Source organism: Agelaius tricolor, unplaced genomic scaffold (genome assembly GCF_023055355.1).
Source record: "Agelaius tricolor isolate 1412-34295 unplaced genomic scaffold, bAgeTri1.0.p SCAF_102, whole genome shotgun sequence".
Classification (NCBI taxonomy): domain Eukaryota; kingdom Metazoa; phylum Chordata; class Aves; order Passeriformes; family Icteridae; genus Agelaius; species Agelaius tricolor.
The window spans coordinates 171,553-184,088 of NW_027269362.1; the positions used below are offsets into that span (position 1 = coordinate 171,553).

The window sequence follows — 12,536 nt, forward strand, 5'->3', positions numbered from 1 at the left end:
CAAAATTGCCTGAAATTGCCCCAAATAGACCCCCGAAAACCACAGAGAAATAGAACCCAAAATACCCCAAAAATGGGAGAGAAATGGCCCGAAATAGCCCAAAATAGCCCCCCAGAAACGGCAGAGAAATAGAACCCAAAACACCCCAAAACCAGGAGAGAAACGGCCCGAAATTGCCCAAAATTGCCCGAAATAGCCCCAAAATAGACCCCCAAAAACCCCCAAAAACAGGAGGGAAACGGTCCAAAAATTGCCCGAAATATCCCCCCCAAAAACCCCCAAAACCACCCCAAAACAGGAGGGAAATGGCCCGAAAATTGCCCGAAATATCCCCCCCAAAAACCCCCCAAACAGGAGAGAAACAGCCCGAAAATTGCCTGAAATAGACCCCCAAAACGGCAGGGAAATGGCCCGAAATTGCCCAAAATAGACCCCCAGAAATGGGAGAGAAATGGCCCAAAATAGCCCCCCAAAAACCACAGAGAAATAGAACTCAAAACACCCCCAAAACGGCAGGGAAACAGCCTGAAAATTGCCCGAAATATCCCCCCCAAAAACCCCCAAAACCACCCCAAAACCAGGAGAGAAACGGCCCAAAATTGCCCAAAATAGCCCCAAATAGACCCCCAAAAACACCCCAGAAATGGGAGAGAAATGGACCAAAACTGCCCGAAATAGACCCCCCAAAAATCCCCAAAAATGGGAGTGAAATGGCCCAAAATTGCCTGAAATTGCCCCAGATAGGCCCCCAGAAATGGGAGAGAAATGGCCCAAAATTGCCTGAAATTGCCCCAAATAGACCCCCAAAAACCACAGAGAAATAGAACCCAAAACACCCCAAAAACAGGAGAGAAACTGCCCGAAATTGCCCGAAATAGCCCCAAAATAGACTCCAAAAACACCCCAAAAACAGGAGGGAAACGGCCCAAAAATTGCCCGAAATATCCCCCCCAAAAACCCCCAAAAACACCCCAAAACAGGAGGGAAATGGCCCGAAATTGCCCGAAATATCCCCCCCAAAAACCCCCAAAAACACCCCAAAACCAGGAGGGAAACGGCCTGAAAATTGCCTGAAATTGCCCCAAAATAGACTCCAAAAACACCCCCAAAAACAGGAGGGAAACGGGAGGGAAATGGCCCGAAAATTGCCTGAAATAGCCCCAAAATAGACCCCCAAAAACACCCCCAAAAACAGGAGGGAAACGGCCTGAAAATTGCCCAAAATTGCCCCAAAATAGACCCCCCAAACCACCCCAAAAAACAGGAGGGAAATGGCCCGAAAATTGCCCGAAATTGCCCCAAAATAGACTCCAAAAACACCCCCAAAACAGGAGGGAAATGGCCCGAAAATTGCCTGAAATAGACCCCCAAAAACCCCCAAAACCACCCCAAAAACAGGAGAGAAACAGCCCGAAAATTGCCTGAAATAGACCCCCAAAAACACCCCAGAAATGGGAGAGAAATGGACCAAAACTGCCCGAAATTGCCCCCCAAAAATCCCCAAAAATGGGAGAGAAACGGCCCAAAAATTGCCCGAAATAGCCCCAAATAGGCCCCCAGAAATGGGAGAGAAACGGCCCAAAAATGGGAAATTGCCCAAAATATCCCCCCCAGAACAGTAGAGAAATATCACCCAAAACACCCCAAAAACAGGAGAGAAACGGCCCGAAATTGCCCAAAATAGCCCCAAATAGACCCCCAGAAATGGCAGAGAAATAGAACCCAAAAACTGCAGAGAAATACCCCAAAAATGGCAGAGAAATACCCCAAAAATTACACTGAAATACCCCAAAAAAATCACACTGAAACACCCCCAAAATTACATTGAAATACCCCAAAATTATACTGAAATAGCCCAAAATAATTACATTTAAATACCCCCAAAAATTACATTTAAATACCCCCAAAATTACACAGAAATACCCCAAAAATTACATTTAAATAGCCCCAAAAACTTACACTGAAATACCTCAAAATTATACTGAAATAGCCCAAAATAATTACACAGAAATACCCCCAAAAAATCACATTGAAATACCCCAAAATTACCCCAAAATTACACTGAAACACCCCAAAAAAATTACACTGAAATACCCCAAAATTACCCCAAAATTCCACTGAAACACCCCAAAATGTGGCCCCAAAACCAGCAGAGAAACGCCGCCAAAAATGAGATCAAAAAAACCCCAAAAAACCCAAAAAAAAAACCCCAAAAAAAACCCCAAAAAAACCCCAAAAAACCCCCCAAAAAAACCAAAAAAACCCCTCAAAAAAAACTCCAAAAAAACCCCAAAAAAACCCCCAAAAAAAAACCCCAAAAAAACCCCAAAAAAGCCCAAAAAACCCCCAAAAACCCCAAAAAACCAAAAAAAAAACCCCAAAAAAACCCCAAAACCCCCAAAAAACCCCAAAAACAGAGACAGAAAAACCCAAAGAGCCCCAAAATCCCCAAATTTGCCCAATTCCCCCCAGATTTGCCCAATTCCCCCGAATCTCCCCCAAAATCCCCGAATTTGCCCAATTCCCCCCAGATTTGCCCAATTCCCCCCAAATCTCCCCCAAAATCCCCTCCCCCCCCCCCCCGTTAACCCCGCCCCGGGCAGCCCCGGGTGGGGGAGGGGCGGAATCCCCCCCCCCAGCCCCTCCCCCCCGCCCCTCCCCCACCCCATCTGCTCCCCGTTAATCCCGGGGGGGGGGGGGGAGGGGCGGGGTGGGGGAGGGGCCGCGTGGGAAAAGGGGGGGGGGGAGGGGGGGGGGGGGAGGGGCCATGGGGAGGGGGGGGAGACCCCCCCCAAAAAATGGGGGAGGGGATTCCCCAAAATTCGGAATTTTTGGGGTTTTTTATTTTTAATTTTTTGAGGTTTTCTGTTGGGTTTTTTTTTATTTTAATTTTTGTCTTTTTGGGGTTTTTTTCCCCCCCATTTTTGGGGCACCCCAAATTTTTGGGGGGGAATTCCCAATTACGGGGGGAAAATTCCCATTTTTGGACTGGAGAAATTCCCATTTTTGGGGGAGGACATTCCCATTTTTTAGGGGGGAAATTCCCCTTTTTGGGTGGGGGGAAATTCCCATTTTTGGGGGGGAAAATCCCCATTTTTGGGGGGGGGGAAATTCCCATTTTTGGGGAGAAATTCCCATTTTTGGGTGGGGAGGAAATCCCCATTTCTGGGGGTAAAAATCCCCTTTTTTGGGGGGAGGAAATTCCCCATTTTTTAGGGGGAAAATTCCCATTTTTGGGGGGGAAAATCCCCATTTTTTGGGGAGGAAATTCCCATTTTTTAGGGGGGAGGAAATTCCCATTTTTTAGGGGGCATTTTTCCTTCTTTGGGCTGGAGAAATTCCCATTTTTGGGGGAGGAAAATTCCCATTTTTGGGGGTAAAAATCCCATTTTTGGGGGGAGGAAATTCCCATTTTTTGGGGGTAAAAATTCCCATTTTTGGGGGGAAAATTCCCATTTTTTATGGGATTTCTCTGGTTTTTATGGGATTTCTCTGGTTTTTATGGGATTTCCATTTTTTATGGGATTCTCCTTTTTTTATGGAATTTCTCTGTTTTTTTTTTTTTTTATGGTATTTCTCTGGGTTTTTTTATGAGATTCCCATTTTTTATGGGATTTCCATTTTTTACGGCATTTCTCCGGTTTTTTTATGGGATTTCTCTGGTTTTTTAATGGGATTTTCCCATTTTCCGGGGCTGGGGACAGGGGGACAAAGGGACAAAGGGGATGTGGGGACATCATCGGGGTTTGGGGACACCATCGGGGTCTGGGGACATCATCGGGGTCTGGGGACAGGGACAGGGACTCGGGGCCCGGCCCGGCCGCTGGCGCAGGGACAGGGACACGGGGACAAGGACGGGGTTTGGGGACATCGGGATGGACACGGGGACACTGGAATGGGGACAGGGACATGGGGACAGAGGGACAGGGACTGCAGGATGGGGACAGAGGGACAGGGATGGACACAGGGACACTGGAATGGGGACAGGGATGGACACAGGGACACTGGGTTGGGGACAGGGACATGGGGACAGAGGGACAGGGATGGACACAGGGACGGGGACAGGGACAAGGACAGACAAAGGGATGGGGACAGGGACAGGGACAGGGACACGGGGACACCATCGGGGTTTGGGGACGTCGGGATGGACACGGGGACAAGGACAGGGACACAGGGACAGGGATGGACACAGGGATGGACACAGGGACAGGGACAGGGACTCAAGGCCTGGCCAGGCCGCTGGCGCAGGGACAGGGACAAGGACAGGGACACGGTTTGGGGACATCGGGATTTGCACCAGGATGGGGACAGGGACACTGGGCCCGGCCAGGCCGCTGGTGCAGGGACAGGGACACAGGGACAGGGACAGGGACACAGGGACACGGGGACACCCCAAAGGGGTTTGGGGACATCGGGATGGACACAGGGACAGGGGACAGGGACAGGGATGGACACAGGGACACTGGAATGGGGACAGGGACATGGGGACAGAGGGACATCGGGATGGACACGGGGACACTGGAATGGGGACAGGGGGCTCAGGGCCCGGCCCGGCCGCTGGCGCAGGGACAGGGACACGGGGACAGGGACAGGGACACGGGGACAGGGACAGGGACAGGGACACGGGGACAGGGGACAGGGACAGGGACACGGGGACAGGGACAGGGACAAGGACACGGGGACAGGGACACCATTGGGGTTTGGGGACAGGGACAGGGACAGGGATGGACACGGGGACACTGGAATGGGGACAGGGCCAGGCCTCTGGCGCAGGGACAAGGACACGGGGACAGGGACAGGGACATGGGGACACCCCAAAGGGGTTTGGGGACATCAGGATGGACACAGGGACAGGGGACAGGGATGGACACAGGGACACTGGAATGGGGACAGGGACACTGGGCCCGGCCAGGCCGCTGGTGCAGGGACAGGGACACGGGGACACAGGGACACCCCAAAGGGGTTTGGGGACATTGGGATTGACACGGGGACAGGGGACAGGGATGGACACAGGGACACTGGAATGGGGACAGGGCCTGGCCCGGCCGCAGGCGCAGGGACAAGGACACGGGGACAGGGACATGGGGACACCATTGGGGTTTGGGGACATCAGGATGGACACAGGGACAGGGACTCAAGGCCTGGCCCGGCCACTGGCGCAGGGACAGGGACACGGGGACAGGAACGGGGTTTGGGGACATCAGGATGGACACGGGGACACTGGAATGGGGACAGGGATGGACACAGGGACAGGGATGGGGACAGGGAGCTCAGGGCCCGGCCCGGCCGCTGGAACAGGGACAAGGACACAGGGACACCATCGGGGTTTGGGGACATCGGGATGGACACGGGGACAGGGACACAGGGACACAGGGACAGGGATGGACACAGGGACAGGGATGGACACAGGGACACAGGGACAGGGACAGGGGACAGGGATGGACACAGGGACACTGGGGTGGGGACAGGGACTCAGGGCCTGGCCAGGCCACTGGCGCAGGGACAGGGACAGGGACAAGGACACGGTTTGGGGACATCGGGATGGGGACAGGGAGCTCAGAGCCTGGCAGTGCCACTGGTGCAGGGACAGGGACACGGGGACAGGGACATGGGGACACCATCAGGGTTTGGGGACATTGGGACAGGGACAAGGACAGGGACACTGGAATGGGGACAGGGAGCTCAGGGCCTGGCAATGCCGCAGGGACAGGGACACGGGGACACGGGGACACGGGGACAGGGACACGGGGACACGGGGACAGGGACACGGGGACAAGGACATGGGGACACCTTTGGGGTTTGGGGACAGGGACAGGCCCCAGGGATTTGGGGACATCACGCGGGGACATCAGAGCCTGTCACGCGTGTCCCCCGTGTGTCCCAAGGCCTGTCACGCGTGTCCCTTGCGTGTCCCTGAGCCTGTCACGAGTGTCCCCAGGCCTGTCACGAGTGTCCCCTGCATGTCCCCAAGCTTGTCACGCATGTCCCTGCCTGTGTCACGAGTGTCCCTCAGTGTCCCCCGCATGTCCCCAGGCCTGTCACGCATGTCCCTGCCTGTGTCACGCGTGTCCCCCGCATGTCCCTGCCTGTGTCACGCGTGTCCCCTGCGTGTCCCTGCCTGTGTCACGCGTGTCCCTGGGCCTGTCACGCGTGTCCCTGGGCCTGTCATGCGTGTCCCCTGTGTGTCCCTGCCTGTGTCACGCATGTCCCTGGGCCTGTCACGCGTGTCCCCCGCCTGTCCCTGCCTGTGTCACGCGTGTCCCCCGCGTGTCCCCGCCACCCTGGCCCCGCTCCAGCGGCGCCGCCGGGCTCCAAACCCCACAAAAAACAGAGAAAATGTCCCCAAATCCCATAAAAAACAGAGAAAATGTCCCCAAATCCCATAAAAACCAGGGGAAATGTCCCCAACTCCCAGGGACCCCTGTCCCCAAATCCTGATGTCCCCAGACCCTGATGTCCCCAAACCCCATAGAAAACAGAGAAAATGTCCCCAAACCCCTTCAGGTCCCTGTCCCCAAATCCCTGTCCCCAAATCCTGATGTCCCCGTGTCCCTGTCCCCAAATCCCAATGTCCCAAACCCCATAAAAAACAGGGGAAATGTCCCCAAACCCCTGCAGATCCCTGTCCCCAAATCCCTGTCCCCAAATCCCTGTCCCCTCTGTGTCCCCAAATCCCAATGTCCCAAACCCCATAAAAAACAGGGAAAATGTCCCCAGATCCCTGCAGGTCCCTGTCCCCAAATCCCTGTCCCCAAATCCCTGTCCCCTCCCTGTCCCCTCAATGTCCCCTTGGTGTCCCCTCCCTGTCCCTTGCACACCCCTCGGTGTCCCTGGGTCCTTGCACGCCCCTTCCAGCACCTTCCACACCCGTCCCTGTCCCCCCAATGTCCCCTCAATGTCCCCTCCCTGTCCCCTCAGTGTCCCCTCAATGTCCCCTCAATGTCCCCTCAGTGTCCCCTCTGTGTCCCCTCAATATCCCCTCAATGTCCCCTCAATGTCCCTTCCCTGTCCCCTCCGTGTCCCCTCTGTGTCCCCTCCCGTCCCTTCCAGCGCTTTCCAGCGCCTTCCCTTGCACGCCCCTGCGGCACCGCAGCGGTGCCTGCAACGCTCTGAGCCTGGCACACTCACCCTGAGCCTTGCACACTCACCCTGAGCCTGGCACACTCATCCCAGCGCCTTGCACACCCACCCTGAGCCTCAAACTCCCCTGCAAATCCTTGCACACCCATCCAAAACCTCAAACTCCCATCCCTGTCCCTTGCACACTCACCCTGAGCCTGGCACACTCACCCTGAGCCTCAAACGCCCCTGCAAATCCTTGCACACTCATCCAAAACCTCAAACACCCATCCCTGTCCCTTGCACACCCACCCTGAGCCTCAAACGCCCCTGCAAATCCTTGCACACCCATCCAAAACCTCAAACACCCATCCCTGTCCCTTGCACACCCACCCTGAGCCTCAAACGCCCCTGCAAATCCTTGCACACCCATCCAAAACCTCAAACACCCATTAAAGCCCCTTGCACGCCCATCCTGAGCCTCAAATACCCATGCAAATCCTTGCACACCCATCCAAAACCTCAAACTCCCATCACAGCCCCTTGCACACTCACCCTGATCCCTGCACACTCATTCCCGACCCTTGCACACCCATCCTGATCCCTGCACACCCATCCAAAGCCTCAAACTCCCGTCCCCGTCCCTTGCACGCCCATCCCAGCCCTTTGCACGCCCATCCTGATCTTTGCATGCTCGCTGCAGCCCTGCCCCCTCTGCTGCTGCTGCAGCGTCCTCTGCAGTCCCTTGCACACGCACCCAAACCCTTGCACACTCACCCAGAACCTCAAACACTCATTCAAACCCTTGCACGCCCATCCAGACCCTTGCACACTCACCCCAAACCTCACACACGCACCCAAATCCTTGCACACCCATCCAGAACCTCAAACACCCATCCAGAACCTTCCACACTCATCCAAGCCCTTGCACACACACCCAGACCCTCGCACACCCATCCAGAACCTTCCACGCTCACCCCAATCCTCGCACGCCCCCCCCGCTCCTTTCCTGCCCCTCGCACGCTCACCCTGCACCTGCCGGGACCCCTCCCCAATTTCCGGGACCCTTCCTCACCTGCCCGGACCCCCCTGCACCTGCCTGAGCCCCCTGAACCTGTCCGAGCCCCCTCCCCAATTTCCGGACCCCTCCCCAATTTCCAGCCCCTTCCTCACCTGCCCGGACCCCCCTGCACCTGCCTGAGCCCCCCCCAAACCTGCCGGGACCCCTCCCCAATTTCCGGGACCCCTCCTCAATTTCCGGACCCTTCCTCAATCTCCGGACCCCCCCTCACCTGTCTGAGGCCCCCTCACCTGTCCGGACCCCCCCTTAATTTCCAGACCCCCCCTCACCTGTCTGTGCCCCCTCCTCAATTTCCAGACCCCCCTCACCTGCCCGAGCCCCCCCTGCACCTGCCGGGACCCCCCCTCAATTTCCGGGACCCCTCCCCAATTTCCGGACCCCTCCTCACCTGCCGGGACCTCTCCAAACCTGTCTGGACCCTTCCTCAATTTCCGGACACCCCCTCAATTTCCAGATCCTTCCTCACCTGTCCGGACCCCCCTGCACCTGCCTGAGCCCCCTCCTCAATTTCCAGCCCCTCCTCAATTTCCAGACCCCCCCCCCCATTAATCTGTCCGGACCCTTCCCCACTTTATCAGAGCCCCCCCCTCGCATTTATCCGGACCCCCCCTCAATTTTCGGACCCCCCCTCATTTATCAGGACCCTCCCCCACCTCTCAGCCCCCCCCCTCATTTATCCGGACCCCTCCTCAATTTTCCGCCCCCCCCCCCTCACATTTCCGAGCCCCCTCCCCATTTTCAGGACCCCCCCCCCCATTTTCCCCTCACATTTCCGCCCCCCCCCCCCCCCCGGGTGCCCTCGCCCCCTCCCCAAATTCCCCTCCCCCTCCTTACCCCCATGGCTGCGGCGGTCGCTGCTCCCCGCGGGGGGGGGGCGGGGCCGGGATTTGGGTCTGGGGTCCCTGGGGGGTCCCTGGGGGGGGGGTCCCGGCGCGGTGGGGGGAGGGGCGGGGGGGGTCCCGTCCCCGTCGGCGGCTGCGGCGCTTCTGGGGCGGGGGGCGCGGGAGCTCCGGGGCTGAGCTGGGCCGGGGGGGGGTCCCGACCAATCAGGGAGCGCCGGCCACGCCCCCCCCGCGCGGCGGGCCACGCCCCTTTTACTGCGGATCCGATTTGGGGGGGGGGGGAAATAAAAAAAACCTTAAAAAATAAAATAAAATAAAATAATTTAAAAAATGGATGGAGGGGTTGGGAAAATTCTGGAGATCCCCCCCCCCCCTAATTAAAGCGGGACCCCCTTAATTAAATCCGATTGGGGGGGTGGGGAAATAAAAAAAAAAACCTAAAAAAAAAAAAAATAAAATAAAATAAAAATTTTTAAAAATGGATGGGGGGGGTTGGGAAAATTCTGGAGACCCCCCCCCCGTAATTAAAACCGGACCCCCTTAATTAAATCTGATTTGGGGGGGGGGGGGGGGTGGGGAAATAAAAAAAAAACCTAAAAAAAAAATAAATAAATAAAATAAAATATTTAAAAATTGATGGGGGGGGGGTTGGAAAAATTCTGGCGACCCCCCCCCCCTAATTAAAGCGGGACCCCCTTAATTAAATCCGATTGGAGGTGGAAAATAATAATAAAAAAATAAAATTAAAAATAATTTAAAAAATATTTTAAAATAAAATAAATTTTTTAAAAAATCGATGGGGAGGGGGTTGGTAAAATTCTGCCGACCCCCCCCCTAATTAAAACCCCCCCTTTAATTAAACCTTAACCCCCTCCCCCGTAATTAAATTTCGATCGTTCCGTTAATTAAAGCCGGGGATTTTTAACCCCTCCCCCCCCCCCCGGTGGCGCAGTGCGGAGCTGCCCCTCCCCCACCCCAATGCGACCCCCCCCAAAAAATCATCGGGACCCCCCCCCCCTCCCCCCCCTTCATTAAACGCCATCCTGGGAGCGGGGTTAATTAATCGCGGTAATTAGCGCGGGGGAATTAATTAATGCGGCCTCACCCCCCCCCCCCGCACTGCAATGCGGGCGGAAAGACGCAGTGACCCCCCCAAAAAAAGGAGAAATAACCAAAAAATGAGAAACACCCCCAAAAATCGGGAAACCCCCCCAAAAAAGGGAGAAATAACCAAAAATGGGGAAACGCCCCCAAAAATCGGGAAACCCCCCCAAAAAAAGGAGAAATAACCAAAAAATGAGAAACGCCCCTAAAAAATGGAGAAATAACCAAAAATCGGGAAACACCCCCAAAAAAAGGAGAAATAACCAAAAATGGGGAAACACCCCCAAAAAATGGAGAAATAACCAAAAATGGGGAAACACCCCCAAAAAATGGAGAAATAACCAAAAATGGGGAAACACCCCAAAAATCGGGAAACACCCCCCCAAAAAAGGGAGAAATAACCAAAAATGGGGAAACGCCCCCCAAAAAAGGGAGAAATAACCAAAAATCGGGAAACACCCAAAAAAAGGAGAAATAACCAAAAAATGAGAAACACCCCCCAAAAATCGGGAAACCCCCCCCCAAAAAAAGGAGAAATAACCAAAAAATGAGAAATTCCCAAAAATCGGGAAACCCCCCCAAAAAATGAGAAATCCCCAAAATAATGAGAAACACCCCAAAAATTGAGGAACCCCCCCAAAAATTGAGAACCCCCCAAAAAAATCGAGAAACCCCAAAAAAATGGAAACCCCCAAAAAATGAGAAACCCCCCCAAAAATTGAGAAACCCCTAAAAATAATGAGAGACCCCCAAAAAAATGAGAAATCCCCAAAAATCAGGAAACCCCCCCAAAAAAATGAGAAACCCCCCAAAAAATGAGAAACTCCCAAAAATAATGAGAAACACACCCCCAAAAAATGAGAAATCCCCAAAAATGAGAAACTCCCCTAAAAAATGAGAGACCGCCCCCAAAAAAATGAGAAATCCCCAAAAAATCGGGAAACCCCCTCAAAAAATTGAGAAACACCCCAAAAAAATGAGAAACACCCCCAAAAATCGGGAAACCCCCCCAAAAAAATGAGAAACCCCCCAAAAATTGAGAAATCCCCAAAAATGAGAACCCCCCCCCAAAAATTCAGATCCCCCCAAATTAAAGCCCCCCCCAAAATTAAACACCCCCAAAAACTCAACCCCCCCCAAAAAAATCAAATTTGCCCCCAAAATCGTTTCCCTCCCCCAAAATAAAACCCCCCAAAAAAATCAAATTCCCCCCCAAAATGGGAACCCCCCAAAAAAAAACTCAACCCCCCCAAAATATCGAAACACCCCCAAAATAAAATCCCCAAAAAATCAAATTCACCCCCAAAAAATCAAATTCACCCCCAAAAATTGAAATTTCCCCCCCAAAATTTCAGCCCCTCCTTCCCCCAATTAACCCCGCCCCCTCCTCCCCCCGTTAATGAACCCCCCCCCAATTAAACCCCAATTAACGATCCCAGCCCCCCCCCGTTAATGAACCCCCCCTAATTAAACCCCAATTATCGATCCCGCCCCCCCCGTTAATGAACCCCCCCTAATTAAACCCCAATTAACGATCCCAGCCCCCCCGTTAATGAACCCCCCCCTTAATGAACCCCCCCCTAATTAATCCCCAATTAACGATCCCAGCCCCCCCCCCCGTTAATGAACCCCCCCCAATTAACCAATTAACGATCCCAGCCCCCCCCCCCCGTTAATGAACCCCCCCCTAATTAATCCCCAATTAACGATCCCGGCCCCCCCCGTTAATGAACCCCCCCAATTAACCCCAATTATCGATCCCGCCCCCCCCGTTAATGAACCCCCCCCAATTAACCCCAATTAACGATCCCAGCCCCCCCCCGTTAATGAACCCCCCCCTAATTAATCCCCAATTATCGATCCCGCCCCCCCCGTTAATGAACCCCCCCCAATTAACCCCAATTATGGACCCCGCCCCCCCTACCGTTAATGAACCCCCCCAATTAACCCCAATTAAGGATCCCCCCGTTAATGAACCCCCCCCGTTAATGAACTCCCCGTTAATGAACCCCCCCAATTAACCCCAATTATCGACCCCGCCCCCCCCGTTAATGAACCCCCCCCGTTAATGAACCCCCCCCCCCCCAATTAACCCCAATTATCGGCCCCGCCCCCCCCGCCCCGCCGCATCCTCGCGCCGTCTCCATGGCAACGCCCCGAGCGCTCCCTGGCAACGGCGTCGCCATGGAAACCGCGGGGGGGGAGGGGCGGGAGGAGCGACCTTGGAAACGGGGACCGCGACCCCTCCCCCACCCCCGGGGACCCCCCCCAAAAAATAAACGGGAATGGGGGAGGGGGAGGGGGAAATTGGGGGGAAAAATGGGGAAAAATGGGGGGGAATAAATGGGGAAGAATCTGGGGGGAAATGGGGAAAATTGGGGAAAAATTGGGGAAAAATTGGGGAAATTCCGGGAAAATGTGAGGGAAAAATTGGGGAAAATCTGGGGGAA

The 12,536-nt window shown here is 54.5% G+C and overlaps 1 long non-coding RNA gene across 15 annotated transcripts in view; it reads right to left on the reverse strand.

The window, feature by feature from the left end:
* Positions 1–8,190, reverse strand: part of LOC139586103 (uncharacterized) — a 13,946-nt gene extending 5,756 nt beyond the window's left edge. For 3 of the 15 annotated variants that reach the window (XR_011677454.1, XR_011677452.1, XR_011677450.1), the window contains exon 1: positions 7,237–8,186. This is a non-coding gene — a long non-coding RNA (uncharacterized lncRNA). Of the gene's footprint in view, positions 1–7,236 lie in introns of all 15 variants that reach the window. The other 12 variants (XR_011677460.1, XR_011677464.1, XR_011677459.1 and 9 more) reach the window with 11 other exon arrangements.
* Between the last annotated feature and the right edge of the window lie 4,346 nt (positions 8,191–12,536).